This window comes from Pleurodeles waltl, chromosome 1_2 (genome assembly GCF_031143425.1).
Source record: "Pleurodeles waltl isolate 20211129_DDA chromosome 1_2, aPleWal1.hap1.20221129, whole genome shotgun sequence".
Lineage (NCBI taxonomy): Eukaryota > Metazoa > Chordata > Amphibia > Caudata > Salamandridae > Pleurodeles > Pleurodeles waltl.
This window is the reverse complement of record NC_090437.1, coordinates 1,133,466,667-1,133,489,519: the sequence shown is the minus strand read 5'-3', so window position 1 is coordinate 1,133,489,519 and position 22,853 is coordinate 1,133,466,667. Positions and strand designations below refer to the sequence as shown.

At 44.3% G+C, this 22,853-nt stretch overlaps 1 protein-coding gene across 4 annotated transcripts in view; it reads left to right on the top strand.

The window, feature by feature from the left end:
* Nucleotides 1–22,853, top strand: part of LOC138248803 (uncharacterized) — a 254,919-nt gene that overhangs the window by 123,682 nt on the left and 108,384 nt on the right. The window lies entirely within an intron of this gene.

Genomic DNA, 22,853 nt, shown 5'->3' with positions numbered 1-22,853 from the left:
TAGAGTTAATTGTATTGGAGTAAAGTGGAGAGTGGAGTGGCACTGAGTGCCATAGAGTGTTGTGGAGTAGAGCGGCATGGAGTAGAGTACAGTGCGGTAGAGCTTAGGGTGGTAGAGGGATCTTGACAGAATGGAATGGCATAGAGTAGAGCAGCATACAGCAGTGTAAAGCAACATAGAGTGGAGTAGAGGAGAGTGTTTTAGAGAGGCATGTACTGCAGTGGCATAAGGGGAGTAGAATGGGGTAGAGTGGAATACAGTGAAGTAGAGTGGAGTAGAGAGGCATGGAGTGACGTGAAGTGGCATGGAGTACAGTAGAGTGGAGTAGACTGTTGTAGAGTTTCAGCACTGCTGGCTGTGTTGTGTTTTGTTTTTGCCCTTTAACGTTTGTTCTCACCTTAGGGATCTGGGTTAGTTTAAAACCTTCACTCCTACCTCCATCTTCATTTTGAGAGTCTGGCCATTGTTATTTGTTATTGATGGCCTGTGACCATCACATGCAAATTCACTGGGTCCCTACTCCCAAGCAAAGGCAGTCTATCCCTCACTAAATGTAACTGTCATCTTGCATTTTTGCACTGCAGCACTAGGCTGCTCACAGTCCCTGCAGCCCAACTGAATGTGTAATACAGGTTTATTTTACAGGGTGCTTTACTCCAGTACTGAGAAGATGATGTATGAGTTATATTTTTTATAATGAAATAGCTGTTGATAATGCAAATCCAGTTACTTCCTGCAGTGTAAAACTGATGTGATTTATCAGTGGCCATTCTATTATTTAAAAAGGCAACTATTAAATCATACGCTCCTTACAAGAGAATATATTTTGAGATCAGTTTGTTCTGGTCACGAATTCCATCAGAGGGTTGCAGGGGCAGTGAGCAGGCAATGCAGAGGGCGGAGATGAGCACACGGAGGAAAGTAAAGAACTCTTAGGTCCAGAGCTGCCAACTTTCAAAATGAGGTTCCAGGTTCAAGTCCTGATGTTGGCTCAATATTTTGTGATTCTGGACACAACATTTATTCTCCAATGATTAAAAAAATGAATGTGACCTTTTCTAATATAATAAGTGATGTGCAAATAGAGCGCTTGAAAACTCCTGTGGTTGAGTTCCTGCCAGAGCACGAGATAGAGAGAGAAACGTGGGGCATTGAGGAGGAGGGGTGGGGGTGTGGGGGGGTCACATGGGCAAAACACCAACACAGAAGCACATTGTTTGGGACTGAAATGGGGGAAAGAAGCATACAAGGAGGACAGCTTAATAAAACATGAACTCTCATTGACTGCCCCAGGACAAAAAGGAAAAAGAGCTTCTGAAAAGCAAGCAGTTGTGAAAGAAATAAAGAAGCCCATCAGGGAGGAGGTAAACAGGCTATACTCCATGGGAGGGCCCAAGACATGCTGGAGGGGCTAGAACAGTAGAAAGCAACTGTGAGTGACAAAACAAAGGGCCAATGGTAAGGACTGGACGAAATGCATTCCTAGGTCAGCTTTCAGAATGTCCACAAGATGTCTTTGCAACTACCCAGCTGTGCTCTCTCATAGGCTTCGACCCAAAAAGACTACACATGATGTAGAACTGTGCATCACTAAAATGCACACAATTTGGGTCAGGGTGGTTTTTTATATTTTGTATCTTATTACATCTGTCCCTTTGCTTTAGTGCATGAGTGGTCTTAAATAAAAAATAGACTATAGAACACATATTTGTTTGGTCTCCAAAAATATTGATTTGCTTGTGGTACGTCACATCCTCTCAGGTTTCCCTAGGTTTTGGGGAAAGGTTGTTCCTCTTTTTTTCATAGGTCTTCCACTTGAAACTCCACATTTCAACCTCTGCATGTTTCAGAGTCAAATGGCGACATGTTATTCTGCCTCCCAACTTGTCATGCGTTAAAGTTACAGATCAGTTTAGAATAGATTAGATTAGATCAGATCAGATTAGACTTTATTAGCTTTTGTTAAAAGGCTATTGTTAAACAACACAAACAATAAAACATCATTTTACTCAACTCTCAAAATAAAAAATAAGTGTATAAAAAAAGCAATAGATTTAATCAAAATGTAACTCTTGTAATTTCAAATCAATGCAATTGTTTTTTAAAAAGCCAAAGCTTGCTTTTAAGAAGCCCTGCCCGTTGCCCCTACAGCCCCAGGGACTGCCACCTCCTGAGAGCTTAAATCAAAATGAATGGAAGTGGCCACGCAGCCACCCTGCAGCCCTTGGGATCACAATCTCCCTGGGGCTTAAATCATAATGAATGCAGTGGGGGGCGTGCCCCCCGCAGACCCGGGAATCGCCACCTCCCTGGGGATTTAATCATAATGAATGCCGGGGGGCCACACACACACCCCCTCAAACCCACAGGGACCGCCACCTCCCCGGTGCTTAAATCAAAATGAATGGGGGTTGCCATGCGGCCACCCCTCAGCCCCGGGGATCCCACCTCCCCAGGGCTTAAATCATAATAAGTGAGGAGTGGTGAAAATCCCCACCCAGCCCCGGAGACCACCATCTCTCTGGGGCTTTAATCATAATGAACGCAGGGGGACCACAAGCCTCCTCTGCTGCTCTGGGACCACCACTTCCTTGGGGCTGAATTTAAAGAAGGGAGGTGGTCCATCATGGACCTCCAACACCGGGGACCACAACATCCCCGGGCTACTTCTTGTTGGAGGGGAGCCAAGTGAGCCATAGTTGGCCCTGGGGGCCGCCATTCCTCAGAGCCGACTCCTGCTATGTCCCGGGGTGCCAACCCATGGGAAATAGCTGTTTGCTTTTGCTTGGTGGTAGCTGACATTTTCCACCAAGCAAAAGCAAACAAACTCCCCTTTCTGCCAGCAGCAGCTGTCAAACAGCTCCTAATTGCAGAAAGCGTTTTTTTTCATCTGTTTCCCTGCATTCAAATGTGCATGCAGGAAAAAAGATGAAAACACTGCTCCCACAAGCAGGTAGCTGCTACTTAAAGCAGTGATGGCACATTGAAGTCTTTTTCCCATGTGAATCTTTTTCACCAACAAAATCTTTGGCTTGAATGTCAAAGTTATATCTGGATGCTATAGACTAAGAGGTAATCTATGGACTAGTAGTGCCCCCCACACTGAACTGGTTGTTTGCCTAATTTAATTTCTTTTCAACTTCAAACTTTAAAGGTATAGACTGAAGGTGAGCTCACTCTTCTTAAATATTTGAATTAACAATTACATTTTTCTTTTCAATTTGTCCTAAAATATATCATTCTAACTATATCATTCACTAAAGTTTAGAAAAAGTCTCTGGGTGGTTACAGGGAAAGGTTCAGGTGTGATCCGTGAAACTGGGGCCCAGAAAAAGTGGGGGTCCCAAAACGCATTTTCCCCCTGAAGTTTCCGATAGGGATTTTGAACATGTCTACAGCCTGAATGGAATTAGACTCAATTTGTTAGAAAGCTAGCTCTAGGTCCAGAAAGACCCTTTTTGTAATTTGGTGTAAATCTGTTCAGTAGTTTTAAAGTTATTAAAGGACACAGAAATATAGATATCTAGGGACGTGGATCCTTTGTGGATCCACTTGCTGAGGATCTGTGGATCCTGGAGAAAAGCAGGGATCTGATTGGCTGGCCGCAACTGACAGGAAAATTGCAGCCGCCGTTTTCTTTGTTGCTTGTGTCGGGGGGAGGGGAAAAACACACCAGGAGTCTGGATAAAGATATACTGACCCCATAGGACACATGGAATTGCCCAAATTTTATTTTCTCGCAAACCACGGATCTGCAGGTACATCGCGAGGCTCAGTGCTATCCCCAGTGTAAATCTGCAATGGATCCAAAGCAGACTTTAAAAAAAAGAAAGACCATGTGCAGTGTGGGGTTGGGTGAATGCAAATGGGTTGGCCACAACACCGCTGCTCATGGCCAAAGCCCGGGCGCGGCAGTGGTTGTAGTAATGTATGGTAATTATATATTACTTTATGTTTTAAAAACATAGAAATTCACTGCGAAAAGCAAAGGTTAAAGGAGCGTTTTAATTAGGTTGACATTTTACCCATACAAAACCATAAAGACTGAGCAGTTATAGTTCAGCTACTTATAGTTATACTTATCAGAAGAAACTATAACTCATGCCGTTAAGTAACTTTAGGCCACAACTTATAGTTTCTTAACATAACTATAAGAATAACTATATCTGATGTATTTCTATGGTTTTGTCTAGGAAAAATGTCCACCTAGCTATCACATCCTTGTAACCTTTGGTCATGTGTATATATCACTTACTGGCAGTCACCAGTAGGTAGTTATAGTTAGGACCTAGTTTCCGTAGGAAAAGTGTTTTGGCACTGTTTGAGGAATCCTCACAATTTTTTTTCAACTAGTACACCAGCCAGTTCAGCTGCTGTCTTGAAAGTTTCGGGGTGAACCTTCAAGCGAATGCTGAGGAAAAGGAGGGGTCCCAAAATGCTTTTTCCCCAAGCAATTTCCTTATGGATATTTAGACACAACCATAGCCCCATCCGCTGGAGGGAATTACACCAAATTTGGCAGAAAGGTAGCTCTTGGTCAAGAAATCACCCTTTTTGTCATTTGGTGTAAATCTGTTCAATAGTTTCTGAGAAATTCAGGGGCTTATTTATAAGCCCTCTCTACAGTAGGTGCATCACTTTTATGATGCTTCAGTGCACAGAGTACAGACCCATATCTACGAGACCACCCGAAGCCACTTTGCATGGCTTTTCATGGCCTCGTCGATATGGTGTAAGTCAACGCAGTTCAAGCATTGCTGCCCTTTCAAACTGGCGTAGGGCAGTGCCGCAAAAAGACTTGCAGCATTGCCCTATGCCAATTCATTATAACTATGCCCCTCAAAGTTAAAAAAATACAAATATCTGTGGACGTAGATCCTCCTTGGATGCAACAATCCCCGTGCTGATGGCTGACAACAGTTCATCCAGGAAGTGTTGCCAGCCATCTTGGGACTCAGCTGAGTCCCAAAGATAAAGGAAAAAATAAAGGAAAAGGGGCGGGGCAGGATAAACCTGACACCCTAGGCCTGGGTAAAAAAGATGGCACTGGATCTGTGGATCTGGGGGAAAGTAAAACAAATGAGGTTTCCTGCCCTTACTTTTCATTCAGCCCCGCAAGGGCCAGGTCCCGGGGGCATAGTTAAATATAAAAAAGGGGAGGAGGTGCATGAGTCCCCCCTCCTCCCCAAGGCCAGTTTGAGCCCTGGGGACCACCATTTCCCCAGGACTTTATATGCTCACTAAATTGGCGGGCTGTGGGCCCCCCTCTGTAGGCCCTTAAAGGCCCCAGAGACAGTCACCTCAACGAGGCTTGCCATTTACATAAGAGGGGGGCTGCGCAGACCCCAGGCCTGCATTAAAAATTGCCATGGGGACCACCACCTCCCCTGGCCATGGCCAAATGAAAAGTGGGAGGGACCCCACCTGGCCCCCCTCCCGGGCCATTTTCAGCCCTGGGGACCACCACTTCCCGGTGCTGGCCCTGTGCAAAATAAAAGAGGAGGGGCTTCACCCCCCCTGGTGGAGCCATTAATGGCCTTGGCGACTGCCACCCCCAGGGGTGGCTCTCTATCGCCCCTCAGGAGATAGCAGTTTGCTTTCACTGGGGGGAGAGCCAGACGGCCATGAACGGGAGCAGACGGGCTTGCCTTTGGCATGCCAGCAGCGTGCCGCACCGGCAGCACGGGTCCACTCCCCAGGTGGCATTAAATACAGGGCCGGAGATCAGGCAAAAGAAAATTAACTAGTGTGCTGACCCAAAATGGCTGTGATAGAGCGGTCCGTACTAATAATTTTACCTGTGTTCGGACGCTCTTTAGGCCGATGAATCTTTTGACTAAGTGGGAACTCTCTGTACTCTTAATCAATCAATTGCATCAAATCAATAATCAATAACGAACATAAGCAATACCTTGATCGACATAACACTTAACAATTAATCCAGAATACATTTTGGCGAACCCTGACCTTTCAGTCAGGAATAACCACACCAGTTTATTCAAAGTTAGTGAATTTTATTTCCCTATATTAGCAAAGCTAGCACAATATATATGTGTCTCAACACCAAATGATAAACGTAAATGAACATTAATAGCTGTCCATAGCGGCGAAACAGGTGCAATCTATGTAGCATTTGAATCACAAGGCATTCGATAATAGCAATGCAAATCACTAATACGATAATCTGTAATGAACTAATCGCATACATTTAGTCAGCATAACAAGATCTCAAATTGCATCGTGCAGAAAAGGAATCCTCATCTAACCTCAAATTAGCATCGGCATGTGGGACTTCATGCAAAAACAATTTAGCAACATTAAATTTAGAAAAACTCCTAACTAGGGCTCTTATCAAAATCAGCAGTTGGTTACCTAAAGGAAACACAATGCAATTTTACAATTTCCTTTCATATTTACCAATTACGATCAGCATACAAGGAAGTCTTCGTCTCACAGGTACCGTTCTTCGGTCAGCATGGGTACCGTCTCGATCAGCATAGGACGGGGCAAAGGGGCAGGGGTGGATGGGGCAATTGCCTCACGGCGGCAAGGTAAACTACTATTACTTCATGCAAGGGATCAAATCAAAGTTAAAGTGTCTAGGGCAAGAATCATCTAAAGTCTCTTTCTCTCGATTAGAGAAAGCATCAAAGTCTCTCAAAATGGCGTCGCAGCAAAGTGGGTCATAATAGCTACGAAGTCTGCAAAATGGCGGGTATCGAGCTGGTAATGGCTACTTTCCTCTCGTGCACCTGGTTTTTATAGACAACAGTTCGAATCCAGTAGGGTCTCCATTGGAGGGTTCATAGGTTAGCTTCAAATTGTCCAAGCAAAAACGACAGTTCTCAAGCTTTTACTTAAGCATACATTATCCTTGGAGATGGGTACGCAAGTTGCAACATTGTCTACCAATTAGCTCACTTTCAGAGCCTCCATTGTCTGCACCTGCAAATCGACCTTGAAGTAAAGAGAAAATATGCCAGGCTGGCACGAAACCTTAAGATAAGCATGCGAACGGTTTCTGTGGAAAAGTACAGCTTCAAGCAAAAATACACGTTTATTAGCACAGTGGAAAAATACGAGCATCCAAACCGTGAGACCAGGCAACTAGGCCAAAGCCTCCGCTAAAGTAATGCTAAGCTAAAATATTTCAAACAAGCAAATCGTAGCACACGTTTATGATTATGTCGGATTAGTGCAATTCTAATACACCACGTTATATAAAGCACGCTTATAAATGATGGCAAACTACTCTGAGGGCACATTTTGTCCCCGTACAATCTTTATTAGTTCGGTTAAAGTCACACATGATTATTTCACACTACGTTTGCGCGTTAATAAATGTAAAACCTTTATTTTCTGCTTCATCAATCCCTCCTCTGATGACTACTTGTCATCATACCAAACCATGCCCACAAATTTTATTCCATTAAAATTCTGTCAGTTCCCTTTTCCTTTTAATTCCCCTAGTTTGCGCTTTGTATTCTTCTGCCATTCTTTTCATAATTTTCTCTTCTTTTCTTCTTTTAATTCTTTCCATAATCATTATTATTCCCCTTTTTATTCCCCAAATTCCAAATATGCAAATCAGTACAATTAGTATTCCCTCTATTATTTTTAGTAATATTCCATTCCAAATTCCCCCAATCCAATGTCCCACTGAAGCAAGTCCTTTTCCCACCTTCTCCCACACTCCTTGTTCTTTCAGTTCCTTCAAATCTGCACTTTCTTTTGTTAGATTAGCAAGCATAGTTTTAATTTTCACACTATTGTCAGGAATATATGTACAACAGTGTCGTGCACCAGGCATTTTGCAAACGCCACCATCCTTTGCTAAAAGAATGTCTAAAGCAAGCCTATTTTGAAGAGTCATAGCTCTTTCCGCTGCAAGTTCAGCATCTATCAGGATTATAGCACCTGAAAACTTTGTCAACATGTTATCCACTATAGTAGACAACTTTCTTATTTTGATGGAATTCAGCACAACTCCCAATGAAGGAATCATGGCTCCAAATATATCTCCTACCACAGCAGCTGCGGTCTCTCTTTGCTGGATACGATGGGATCCAGATGTCTTTTGAATCATCGATAGGTCATCCAGTTGATAAACCTTTGGGAACACTATACCCAAATAACATCTCCCCCACCATCCCTTTGGAAGACGATAATAGGCATTATACCCACAAATGTAATATACACCTGGAATGACAGGGTCAAGTCCGTCCATCATGAATGTCCATTTGGCCTTAAAGATAAACGTATGTTTACACTCACTTGCTCCTACAAAAATATTGTCATAATAGGATTCTCCTCGATATATACAAAATTTCCCTACATGCCAAGCATCTAAAGCTATTTTCCCTTGTGTCTTTATTGCAGCAAAATCATAATTATCTACTGAAGTCCTCTTATGTAGCTCTTTTTCTAATTTCGCCTTCATTTGTGCCCTTCTATCATCTGTGCGATCTAAAAAGCTTATTTCTATTGCAGAGAGCGAGCAGGTAAGATTTTCCCTATGAGCGTGAGCCATTTCAAAAGGTTGCATTGGCTCGAAAAATTCCCTCATAATTTTAGCATCCCAATCCTTAGCAATCTGGCTTAGCTGCGCTATTATAGGAACATATGCAAAGGTAACATCATAATTTGAGTAAAAATACTGTATGTTAGTTTGACCATAAAACCTAGACATTACTATACTACATGTAATCCCGTATGTAAGAGGCATGTGGTGATAAGTCACCCCTTCCTTTACTGATGTCGGTATCTGTGTACACACGTAACAATCTTTCGCATCCATAGTCTCAACATATTCTGTTAGCAAGCAATAGAAAACGTTATACGAAAGCTCTTTCTTATCGTGCAAGAGCCTCTCATCCAATGCTAGTCTTTTCAATGCGGTTAGTTCAGTGACAGTGACAGGAGCAAAAGTAGAAGCCTCAATATTCTCATTCTCACCCTTTCCATGCATTCCAAGCACAATTGCCATTATTATTAGTACACATGTAATTACCAAGCCTATACACACATATTTACAATATTTCTTTCTATTATTTTGCGTCATGATCTATATAGAATCAGAGAGCTGGAAGCACCTATAAATGAAGCTATTTAGCAATTCAGTTACAAAGCTGAACGAGCACAATGTTCACACTGTTTTCTTCAAGAGGCCAGTCACTTATCGGTTAGCAGCATTTGTCTCAATTCGGCAATAACTCAGTCTTTATCAGTTCAGCAAGTCTCATCCGGTTTAGCAATGTCTCAGCTGGTTGTTTGTTTCACGTTAAATTGTAGCAAGCAATATCATTTATTACTCTTTCAATCGACAGAGTCTATAAAACTTTTCTTTTCTATTGGTATCGTCTTCTTCTTCTTCGTTCTCGATGCTTAGAGATACAAACTCGTCAGTCCAATCATCATTGACTGCATATGCCCATTCAGGACCGGAATATCTCCTGTTTGGTATCCTTTTCCTTTTCAATTTTGCTTCCCTTTTTGATTCTGCCTCGCTGGTACTTTCCTCTTTTGTCAAGTCTTTTTCTTCACTTGACGATTGTTCCACAACAGTCACTTCCTTTCTTTTCTCTTTCACTTTTGGCCTTCCTCCCTCGTTCAAACTTTCTTTACCCCTTTCTTTTATTGGTGAAATACTTAGTCTTCTCTTTGCACCGTGTCCATTTGATGGACCTGCAATCTTTTCTGCGGAAGCTTGAACCTTTTCGTTCTGTTCTGCCTCGTCCCCTCCTTCTGGGGAATCAATCACGTTCTCTTTTTCTTTTTCTGTATCGTCTGCTTCTGGGAAAGCCCTCCTCTGATCAGGCTCTCCTGCTTTTTCAACTTTTTCGAGCCCTTCGTCACCGTTACTTTCGTCAGGCTCTTTATCACTTTCAGCTGCTTCAGGTTCCTTGTCACCTTCAGCTGCTTCAGGCTTTTTGCTACCCTCAGCTGCTTCAGGTTGTTTGTCACCTTCAGCTTCTTCGTCGCTGTCTGAACTTTCTCCTTGGTCTCCCCCAAGCGAGTTGGTCTCTTCGTCCTCAGAGAATATCTCTCTCTCTCCCGTCTCTGCCTGTTCGCCTTCAGTTCTGTTTTGCTCTGTCTCAGCACTCAGCACTGTTTTGTCAGGCACTGGCAGTTTCAGCGCTTCAACTTCCTCATCTGTGGGACACAACACCTTCTTTGTGTGACTGGCGTGAATCCAGTTGGGAACCCCCGCACACTTCACAGCGGTAGTTGTCGTCAGGATCACTTGGAAAGGGCCTTTCCAACGGGGTTCCAGACACGACTTTCTCACGTGCTTCTTTATCACGACCCAGTCACCTGCTTTCAGTGCGTGTCCTGGACCTTGGATCGGTGGCAAGGTGGTCGCTTCCACCTGGTGAGAGAAAGAGCGAACCACGTCAGCCAGTCCTTTGCAGTAGTCTAACACCATATCATCTGTAATATTCAAAAGCGCGTTTGCGGGAACTGCAGGAAGTCTCATAGCCCTGCCCATGAGAATTTCATGCGGTGACAATCCAGTCTTTCTATCAGGAGTGTTTCTCATTGACATTAGCACTAAGGGCAATGCGTCAGGCCATTTCAAATTTGTCGATGCACATATTTTCGCCATTCTTGATTTCAGTGTACCATTCATCTGCTCCACCAGTCCTGAGGCCTCAGGGCGATAGCTACAATGCAGCTTTTGCTCAATGTTCAGCGCTTCGCAAAGTAACTTTATCACCTCGTTATTGAAGTGACTTCCCCTATCTGATTCTAAAGAGATCGGGAAGCCGAAACGTGGTATTAACTCTCTCAACAATAGCTTTGCAACTGTAAGGCTGTCATTTCTACGTGTGGGGTATGCCTCAATCCAGTGACTAAAAATGCACACAATCACCAACACATATCTCAGACCTCCATGCACAGGCATCTCAATGAAGTCCATCTGCATTCGACTAAAAGGCCCGCTTGCCCTACCAATGTGGCTCGCGTTCACAACTGTTCCCTTTCCTGGGTTCATCTGCTGGCAAGTGACACATCGATGGCAAACTGCTTCTGCAGCTTGACGAAATCTGGGGTTAAACCAATCAGTTTTGAACAATCTTATCATGGCATCTCTCCCTAGGTGAGCTTGCCCATGATAGAACCGCGCAAGCTGTGATAAGAGACTGTTTGGCAAAACAAATTTTCCCTCATGTGAAACCCATAACTCGTCTTGTCTCTTTATACATTGTGATTTAATCCAGGAATCTCTTTCATCCTCCCTGACATTATTTTGTAATGCTTTTAATTCATCTATTGTATCTACGACCTTCAAGGCAAATGCTTCAGCTGGTTCGAGTTCTGGTTCACTTATTGAATTCCATTCGTCCCTGAGTAATATACAGTTCAAGGCACAAAATCTTGCGACTTGATCCGCATATGCATTTCCCAGAGAAACATAGTCCTGTCCTTTCGTGTGTGCACTGCACTTTACCACTGCAACTTCGGCTGGCACTTGAATGGCGTGTAACAACTCCCTTATCCTCTCCCCGTTCTTCACTGGGGATCCTGAAGAAGTCAGGAAACCTCTCTGTGACCATAGTTGTCCAAAGTCATGCACAATCCCAAACCCGTATTGACTATCAGTGTAAATGGTGACTTTCATCAATGCAGACAGTTGACATGCTCTTGTAAGGGCTACAAGTTCTGCTACTTGTGCAGAATAGACTCCTTGAAGCCATCCCGCTTCCAAGACCCCTGTTACAGTACATACAGCATATCCTGCTTTCAAAATCCCCATCCCGTCTCTTAGACAGGAACCATCAACAAAAAGAATTTGGTCATTTTCATCAAGTTTAGTATCTTTAATGTCCGGTCGAGGTTTTGTGCAAAATTCAGTCACCTGAAGGCAGTCATGCTCGACGTCTTCAGCGTTCTCAATTTCAGCATTCTCTCCAGGGAGCAAGGTTGCTGGATTCAACGTAGTGCACCTTTTCAGCTGCACATTCGGTGAGCCCAGAATTATCGTTTCATACCTTGTGAGTCTTGCTCCAGTCATGTGCTGCGTTCGGGAGCGGGTCAAAAGTATCTCGACTGAGTGAGGGACCATGACTGTTACTGGGTGTCCCATCACTATTCCTTCACTCTGAGTGAGGCTGATACCAACTGCTGCTACGGCGCGCAAACACCCTGGGAGTGCTGCTGCGACCGGATCCAAAGTAGCTGAAAAATACGCTACTGGTCTGTTTACGCCACCATGGGCTTGAGTCAAGACAGACAAAGAACATGCATCACGTTCGTGGCAAAACAATGTGAAAGGCTTTGTGTAGTCAGGCATACCTAGAGCTGGAGCCCTGCACATGCATTCTTTCAATTCAACAAAAGCATCCATCTCATCTCCTTTCAGCTCAATTTGATCCAAGGCATCCTTCTGGGTCAGTTTCAGTAAAGGCTTTGCTAGAGTCGAGAAGTTGGGAATCCACTGGCGACAATAACCCACCATTCCCAAAAACTTCCTCACCTCCCTCCTTGCCTTTGGTGGACTCATTTGGAGTACACTGGTTATTCTTTCCTTCATTATTCTCCGTGACCCTTTCTCTATCTGGTGACCCAAGTATTTCACTTTCTTCTGACAGAACTGTAATTTGGAAGGAGACACCTTATGTCCATTCCTTCCCAAATGATTCAACAGAGCAATGGTATCGGCTGTGCAGCCACTTTCCGTCTTTGATGCAACCAGTAAGTCATCAATATACTGTACTAGGGTTGACTCGAATGGCAATTCTAATGCTTCCAAATCTTTCTTTAGAATCTGATTGAAGATTGACGGTGACTCAGAAAACCCTTGAGGAATTCGACACCAACTGTATACTCTGTCTAGGAATTTGAAACAAAAGAGGAATTGGCTGTCCTCATGAAGAGACACAGAAAAGAATGCTTGTGACAAATCGATGACTGAGAACCATTCGGCATCGCAAGGAATTTGAAACATTATCACAGCTGGATTTGGTACGACAGGGCAGCACTTGACTATGATGTCATTTATTTTTCTCAAGTCCTGCACAAGTCGGACCTTTCCACTCGGCTTTATTAGTCCCATTATTGGTGAATTACATGGACTGCTCAACACTTCTTTCAGTACTCCCTGCTTTACAAATTCGTCAATAAGTTGAGCAACTTTCATGAGGGTATCTTGTGGCATGTGGTATTGTGGGGTCTGGGGAAAGATTGCATTGGGCTTTACAGCCACTTTCACTGGTTCCACTCCTTTCATCAATCCCACCTCTTTCCCAGTCATGTCCCACACTTCCTTTCCGACTGTCTCCCGTAATTCGGCTGGAATATCTTCTTCAGTTATCATGGGGAAAAGACAAATCAGAGGATACTCTTCATCGACAGTTTCCATCTCATCCCCCTCTACACTATCCTCTTCTTCCCCATCACTGCTCGTCTGGATTGTTATTCCTTCGTTCGAACACATGATCGAACAACCCAATTTGCACAATAGGTCTCTTCCTAACAGTGCTATCGGGCTTGAGTCACATACCACAAACTGATGCACCCCTTGATAGTTACCGATGCTGACTGGTACCGGATCTGTTATTGGGTTCGTCAGGTGCCTGTTTGCTACTCCCACCACTTGAACTGTCCTCCCTGAGAGTGGCAAATGTGGTACTTCACTGCTCTTAACAGTTGAACGTGTGGCTCCCGTGTCAACCAAGAACGAGACACGATGACCCATTACTCCTTCCTCTACGTATGGACCCTTTTGATCAACTTCCAAGGATGCTGCAAGCACACAATCTCCTTCTTCTTCTGAGCTTTCACTCTCCCATACATTGTTTATTCCACTCTCACTGTGTAATGGGAACTGTTGCACGGTGCTATTTGTACTCATTACCTGACCCGAGACCTGTGGAGGAACCATCACTTGCTGCTGACTCATTGGTGCCAAGGGTATTTGCATTTGCTGATTAGGTACCATGGGTAACTGCTGTTGCATTGGCTGCATTTGCGTCATCTGCATACGGGGCATCTGCATCTGCTGCGGCTGCATAGGTTGTAATCCCTGCAATTGATTTATGGTCTGAAAATTTGGGCTTGGACCTCTCATTTTCGGTCCCCTCATTGTCTGAAATGCATTGACATCATTGTTTTGCTGACCAACACCTGCACCTGCACCTGCACCTTCCTGCACCACCATCGGGCACTCGCGTTTCCAATGACCGACAATTCCGCACACGTGACACGGCATCACCTTCTTCATTGCCTGCACACCCGTCACAACAGTGTTCAAATCCGGGCCATTATTCGCAAAACCTCCTCTGCCTCTGCCTCTGGCCTGTGGCTGAAACGCCATGTTTCCCTGAAACTGCGGCTGCTGTTGCGGTACCTGCTGTTGAAACCCTTGCATCCCTTGCAAACCCTGCAGACCTGTCTGAGCTGCCTTAAGCTGCATCATCATCACCTTCTCTTTCAACCTTTTCTGTTTCACTTCAATTTCGTCGCTACAGTATTTCGCATAATTCAACACCTCATCAATTGGTTTCGATTGCCAACAAATCAAATGCGACTTTATCATCTGACTTATCTCTGGCCTCAGCCCTTCCACAAATCTGAAGACAAAATGGAGCATGTCCTTCGCCTCAATTGTTTCCGTGCCACTGTAATTCTTGAACGCCTTCAACAACCTCTCATAGTAACTATTAATCGATTCTTTAGTCTCTTGGGCAGTTCGATCAATCTTCTGCCAATCCACGTTTTTCGCGGGTACCTTCGTTTTCAAATGCTCAATCACCTTATAGTACAAGCCCATCACCATAGGTGATGGTGCGCCCGTCTCCCTGTCTCTCTCTGGTTCACTTGTCGGCCAACCTACAGCTCTTTTGCAATCCTCCCACAAATCTGCCGGAACCACAATCTCGAAGAGAGTGTTCAGGTCTTCCCAGAGGCATTTTGCAAGCTTCACAAACCTGTCAGTCTGCTGATACCATTCGATCGGTTTCTCTCTCAGTTTGGGAAAATAGTCCGTAAAGGACTGGATGTCACTTCTGTGCCATGGTACATGTATTAATTTTCCCCCTGCTGTCTCCCTCATTGGTAACATGGTTACTGTCTCGCTGCTTTGTGGTCTTTTCTCATTGTGCTCTGTAGCACTGTCCCTCCTCTTTTCCTTTCTCTTTACCCACCTGCTTTCCCACTTGTCTAAGCACCTCCACACTTGTGCACTCTGCAGCAATTCTCTAAGGTGCGCCTTCATGCCTGCTGACCTCATGTGTTCAAAATCTGTGGCCCCAAAATCCAGCCTGTAGCTCCTGCTCAGATGTTTTGTCTTGTTTATGTCAACCCCGTTTTTGTCAGCTATTTCCTGCAAGCTTTTATGTACCTTGTTCACTTCCTTCGTAATCTTTGGACATAGATACCTCAGCTCCTCTTCCGAGTAAGACTCTAATCTACTCACACCCATAGTCCCTTCCACCAATTCTTGTGCTTCCATGTTCAACCTCATCCTATTCATATAATCTTCTCCCTTCCCACTGGCTGAGCTTTGAGTGGAATTCAGACTGTTGAACCATTGTGTCAGCTGTTGCGCATTCACCCCCATCAGTGTAGCGTTCACATCGACTGCCATTGATGGTTGCGGCAACTTTTCAGTGTTAGATGTCAGAGGTATTATCAGTGGGGGGCTCGACCTCACCAGCGTTGACTGAGCACACATGGGACTAAACTCCATCAAGGATCCGGGTCCATTTGGCTGAGCCGCTATTGGAGTTATCCCTGGAGTGTTTTCTATGCACCTCCTTTCTGTCCCGTTCTGCAGCATTGATCCCTGACCGCTCATACCTAGGTTAGGCTGACTGTACAAAGGTACCGGTGGACCTACAGTAATGGGTAGTGATATCGCATCTGGGTTCTGTCCATTTCCCATGTTCTGTGGCATGTTCATGCCCACACCATGGGTCATCATTGCCGGCATGCCCATCTGACTCCCCGCCATTTGAGCATGTGCGTTTCCCCCCTGCATCTGCTTTTGGGGCATCAAAAACTGAGTTGATTCAGCTTGTCCCATTGTTTGGTTGTAACAATTCTGTCCTCCCATTGCGGCTGGGTCTAAAATCATTCCCGTACTATTATCGCTGCTGTAATACCTTGGGACCTGCGACTGATCATTTTCTGCTGGTTTCAACATGGGCACATCTGGATATATTCTCCTAACCTGCGGTATCTGCGGGGTGAACAATAAACTCGGGTCCTTAGATCCCGATGACGCTCCTGAACTCTGGGTTTCACTGTTCTGTACCGGTGCCGGAGGGGCAGAACTGGTACTTGGACCCTGTCCATCCTCCGCATAAGGTGGTGGACGGTCGTTCAGCAATTGCATTATTAGCTCCTCATCCTCTAACTCCTCTTCTCTTCTCAACTTTTCCTCGTCCTCTCTATCCTTGGAACACTTCCTGTCCGTCTTACAGGTAGCTTTCTTGCCTGTCTCTTCTTCTTCCTTAGTAATTGCTGGAAACAATTTTATCCCCTGCAATACATCTGACCTCCACACCTTCTGTGCATTATCCCACCTAGCATCCGCTAGTGTCTTTTCTACCTTTCTCATCCTGGTCTCGAACTTCTTCTGCTGTTGCTGTCTGGCCATTAGTTCCCAAATCGCTAGAGCCTCAAACTGGGCTGGCCTTGGAGGCACCTTCATGTCGTACATCGTGAATCTCAAATTCTCTAGAATCCTTATATTGAATGTCCCATGTATCGGGAACGCTACGCTCCCATGTTTCTCTGTCAGTTTGTGCCATTGCTTTAGCCAAAGGCACGGAGCTACTCCCTTCTCTTCCATTACAATGTAAGCTGGTGTGCCTTCGGGCGGCGTCTCCTCTCCTACGCTCGCTTTAATGTAGGACTCCCCCTTCATCGCACTCCTAAATGCTTTAAAGAATTTAATTTTCTCGTCTTTTATTTCACAAAGTTTGTAATCAATAGGTGACTTTAATTCCCGGAATACTCTTCGCTTGCCTTTCCCCTTCCAATCGAGTCCCACGGACTGCGTCCAATCCGTGCGCGACCCTTCTCTACAACCAACCTATCCCAGCGCGGCTCCTAGTGACGTCACACTCACACACACTGCGGCTGACAAAGCCTCGCGGCTAGTCCTCCTTCATTCACCTCCTCTCGTAACAACTTCTTGCATGTATCGCGAGCTACCAAAAATAAAACAGATCCGTCGGTTTACTACAGGAAGGGTAACACAGTCGCTTCAGGACCTTAGGGACTTTTCACTAGCCTCGGCCGCTATTCCGTCTTTCTCGGTCCCCACGTTCGCAAGCAAATCTGACCCGCAGATCTACTCTCAACTTGTCAATGATCTATTCTAGTGCACTTAGAATCTTGCCAAAGCCCGAAGTCGAAGTTTCTTTCACTCCCTAACACACGTACCGACTCGTTGACCACACCCGATCAACCTACTAAACCGCCCAGACCACAACATGGATCAACATACTCCGGAGTCTCTTGACCTCGCAGGGCCCGTCTCAACAACAACAACCACGTGGACCTTTTTATGCACAAAGCGCCACACGCACATGAAGTTCGACGACTTCCCTACTCTCACACTCGGAGTCGCACCTCCGCTATCTCTATGAAGTTCGACGACTTCACTACTTCTACACTCGGAGTCGCACCTCCGCTATCCTCTAAAAAAGAAAAAATCCTCGCAACCTTTTCACACACCCTGCGGCAATAAGCTGTGCAAGCGCAAAACCCTAACTTCACTCATACCATCACTAGTACCGCCGACGCTGATTCCACACCTCCGTTCTCTCCATTCGCAAGCTCCGAGATCCCGGGAAAGTCGCGGTGGACCTAGCCCATCATCATTCTGTCAATCTGTTTTACCCAAGAAAAATCTAATTCAACTTCTCGAGTGGGGTCTCAAAAATGCGTAACCGTTAATTCAACACCATGTACTTTAAGAGTACAGGGTCCCAAAAGACGAAACCGTCCTCTGCTACCATCTACTGATAGAGCGGTCCGTACTAATAATTTTACCTGTGTTCGGACGCTCTTTAGGCCGATGAATCTTTTGACTAAGTGGGAACTCTCTGTACTCTTAATCAATCAATTGCATCAAATCAATAATCAATAACGAACATAAGCAATACCTTGATCGACATAACACTTAACAATTAATCCAGAATACATTTCGGCGAACCCTGACCTTTCAGTCAGGAATAACCACACCAGTTTATTCAAAGTTAGTGAATTTTATTTCCCTATATTAGCAAAGCTAGCACAATATATATGTGTCTCAACACCAAATGATAAACGTAAATGAACATTAATAGCTGTCCATAGCGGCGAAACAGGTGCAATCTATGTAGCATTTGAATCACAAGGCATTCGATAATAGCAATGCAAATCACTAATACGATAATCTGTAATGAACTAATCGCATACATTTAGTCAGCATAACAAGATCTCAAATTGCATCGTGCAGAAAAGGAATCCTCATCTAACCTCAAATTAGCATCGGCATGTGGGACTTCATGCAAAAACAATTTAGCAACATTAAATTTAGAAAAACTCCTAACTAGGGCTCTTATCAAAATCAGCAGTTGGTTACCTAAAGGAAACACAATGCAATTTTACAATTTCCTTTCATATTTACCAATTACGATCAGCATACAAGGAAGTCTTCGTCTCACAGGTACCGTTCTTCGGTCAGCATGGGTACCGTCTCGATCAGCATAGGACGGGGCAAAGGGGCAGGGGTGGACGGGGCAATTGCCTCACGGCGGCAAGGTAAACTACTATTACTTCATGCAAGGGATCAAATCAAAGTTAAAGTCTCTAGGGCAAGAATCATCTAAAGTCTCTTTCTCTCGATTAGAGAAAGCATCAAAGTCTCTCAAAATGGCGTTGCAGCAAAGTGGGCCATAATAGCTACGAAGTCTGCAAAATGGCGGGTATCGAGCTGGTAATGGCTACTTTCCTCTCGTGCACCTGGTTTTTATAGACAACAGTTCGAATCCAGTAGGGTCTCCATTGGAGGGTTCATAGGTTAGCTTCAAATTGTCCAATCAAAAACGACAGTTCTCAAGCTTTTACTTAAGCATACATTTTCCTTGGAGATGGGTACGCAAGTTGCAACATTGTCTACCAATTAGCTCACTTTCAGAGCCTCCATTGTCCGCACCTGCAAATCGACCTTGAAGTAAAGAGAAAATATGCCAGGCTGGCACGAAACCTTAAGATAAGCATGCGAACGGTTTCTGTGGAAAAGTACAGCTTCAAGCAAAAATACACGTTTATTAGCACAGTGGAAAAATACGAGCATCCAAACCGTGAGACCAGGCAACTAGGCCAAAGCCTCCGCTAAAGTAATGCTAAGCTAAAATATTTCAAACAAGCAAATCGTAGCACACGTTTATGATTATGTCGGATTAGTGCAATTCTAATACACCACGTTATATAAAGCACGCTTATAAATGATGGCAAACTACTCTGAGGGCACATTTTGTCCCCGTACAATCTTTATTAGTTCGGTTAAAGTCACACATGATTATTTCACACTACGTTTGCGCGTTAATAAATGTAAAACCTTTATTTTCTGCTTCATCAGCTGCTCTAGTGATTATTGTGGTACTGTACACAACAAATGAGGATTGTACATTTTAAGTAGTGTCTCATCCTCCCAGTAAAATACAAATTATCATTTTTGCTTTGTGTGTCTTAAATCTTCTTCTACATTAAAGTGCAGACATGGGTTTTTTTAAATGCATTTTATTCAAATGTGGTGCAGTGCACAGTAAGAAAATAGAATTAAAGTGACCCTACCCTTGCCCAACAGATTCGCTTTCAATAGAGATATTAAGAGAATGCCCTAAATGTAACAGCAAATGCTGTGTAGGGACCTAGCTTTGTCGTGCAGAAGCCGAGCTTTGACTTAGCTAAGTGTCTGTGCCCCGATTTGCATTACAAACCGGACCGGAGATCAGGCAAAAGGAAATCAACTAGTGCACTTACCCAAAATGGGAGCTCTAGTGATTATTGTTGCACTGAACATGGCCGATGAGGATTGTAAATTTTAATTAGTGGCCCGTCCTCCCAGTAAAATACAAATTGTTGTTTTTGCTTGTTTGCCATAAAACTTCATTTACATTAAAGGGCAGATGTGTGTTTTTTAAAATGCGGCACAGTGTAGAATATTCAAAGAACAGAAAAGAGACCCTGCCCCTCAACAGAATCACTTTCAATAGAGGCAGTAAGAGAATGCGCTAAATTTAACAGCAAATGGTGTGCATGAGCCAAGCTTTGGCTTAGCTGCACTTTCACACCCGGGCAGTATTTCATACGCAGCCGGAGATTAGGCAAAAGAAAATCAACTAGATCGCCGACCCAAAATGGCAAGAAGGGGTAAATGGAGTGATGTAGAATGGTGATGAGGATTAGTGTGTTGCTGATTTTGTAGCCAGAGAGGTAATGTCACAGCTAACCAACATACTAATTTGAATTCTGTTAGTTTAGTTAGTGTTACCATCCACCTAGATTTGAATTTCAACAACAACAATGCAGGTTGCATGGAATTACCTACATGTACAATGCGTAAAGACCCCTATGTAGCTATAGTAGATAAGGATCCATCCCAATTATGTTTGATTCTCAAGCATTGTTTCATGGGTACTATCCTAACAATAAGTGCACTGCTCTGGTATGAGAATGGAGGATGTTTTGGATCACCTGAGTGAGTTTTCTACAAGTGGTCAGGTCAGTGTGTAAATGTAAGGTTAGTAAGGACATAGACTTGGCTGCATTAAAAGCAGAGGTGAGTGATGGTAAGTACATAGACATGGCTGTATTAAAAGCAGAGGTGAGCGAGAAGAGAGTACTCTGGTATGTGAACAGGTGCCTGGAGAGGACTGTTTTTTCATGTGAAAAGTAGCTTGCCTATCTCGGTTCTCAGCACCTGGATAGCTGTGAAGATTTGTTTCATTTGTATGCATGGCAAAAAAAAAATGCAAGAGTGGTCATGAGAGCATTGTGTACGCCATTCAATTCCTCACTTAGAGAAGTGGTCATGTGAGGTATTATCTCATTTGCCGATACCTTCTCCACCATTAGCTCTTAGGCTACTCAAAAATGTTAAAGGTCATTATGTTTTTAAAATGTGGGGAGAATGTATATTTTAGCAGTGAACTTGTGATTTTTAACACATTACAAAATCACATGTGCACACTACATTAGTAGACATGAAGACAATGAAAGGGGTAGCAAAGAAACACTGGGCCTCGGATTTAAGACAATACTTGATAAGCAGCCACGAAGTTAGTTACTTCAAACATAAAATAGAGGAAGCAACTAACCCCCAGAACTCTTTTCCACACAATAAAACATTGTGCAAATCCCATCCAACGTAAGGAAATTGAAAGCTCTCATCAACTTTTTCACTTTATTTGCATTGTAAATTATTGTAATCCACTCTGAATTCTATAACTTCTGGAAAGTCTCTAAAATATGAGAAACCAAAGAGAGCCATTGCAAAAATGTTTTTCAAACTGGATTTACAACCCATCTCACAAATTATCACCCTGGTTTCCCTCCACCACAGCCTTTAAAAGAAGAAGTCAAACAAGAGGACTTAATTTCCCATCACCCATCTGCACAGGAAGGGACATCACTGCATTTCCCATCATCCAACAGCACAGGGGTGATGTCACTAGTTTCCCACCCACGACACTCTGTGTCCCTCTCTCCTCCCAAAACCTGCTTCTAGGTCACGTCACTATCACGCCAAAGGCTTGCTGCTGAGTTCCTCTGTGCCCTCAACCTCGGCTGAGACTTGGCACACTGTTGCCACACTGCACCACATAACAGTGAAGGAGCGTTCACATACACCTCATGCAAGTTTTCATGCACCCTCCCACACCCTCCACCCACCACTCCTGCACCAACAGCATGCAGCACCCCACTTACTTACTCACAAACCAGCCATGTGCTAACCCTCACACAGGCCAGACACCACCCACACAACACAGAACCCCTGCATGCATGCTCCTGCTCCTCCACGCTCATCAAATGCGCCACAGGAATGTGAGACCTACTGCACAACCATGCTCCAGACCTGCTCTTCCTCACGGAAACATTGCTAAACCCAATGTCTGTACCAGATATCACTACAGCCACTCTGGGTGGAACCCTCACCACCAGACCACCAGGACCCCACACCAATTTCACAAGGAGCCCGGACCAATTTCATCAGCAGCATCACGGACTCCGTTGCACCCCTCATCACCAAAACCAGCACCTTCATTTCTCCTTGGAGACCTTATCTTTCAACAAGAAAAGCCACCAACCCAAATAATAAGGCCTTTCAACTATGTCCTGGACACACCACACCCTTGTTGGTTTCAGATATCCAAACGGCACCACTATAGGCATACCACCACCAGAACCACCCAGTGTAGCTGGAAAGACATCACATATGTAGAGTGGCCTTCTCTCCTCTCTGCACACTCGCCCAAGCACACCAGCAACTTACCGAAAGCCATCAAGAACCTCAACAGCTGGATCACTACATGTGTTGGCACCCTGGCTGCCCTCAAGCGCAACCCAACTGCAACAGCCTGACCACAGGCTACCTGGTACACAGAGGATCTTAGGCTGATGAAAGGCCACTGCAAGCAACTTGAGCACAAATGGAGAGCAAGCCATGACACCACAGATGAAGACATCTTCAAATCACCCTTGACACAACCATCAGCAGACCATGCAGATAGCATTGATGCCAGCACTAACAGCAGAATAAAAACCTTAAAATGATCCTGCAACATCACCCCCTCACAAGACCTTTGCAACATGGTATCTGAGTTCTTCTCTAACAAAATCATCCCCATATA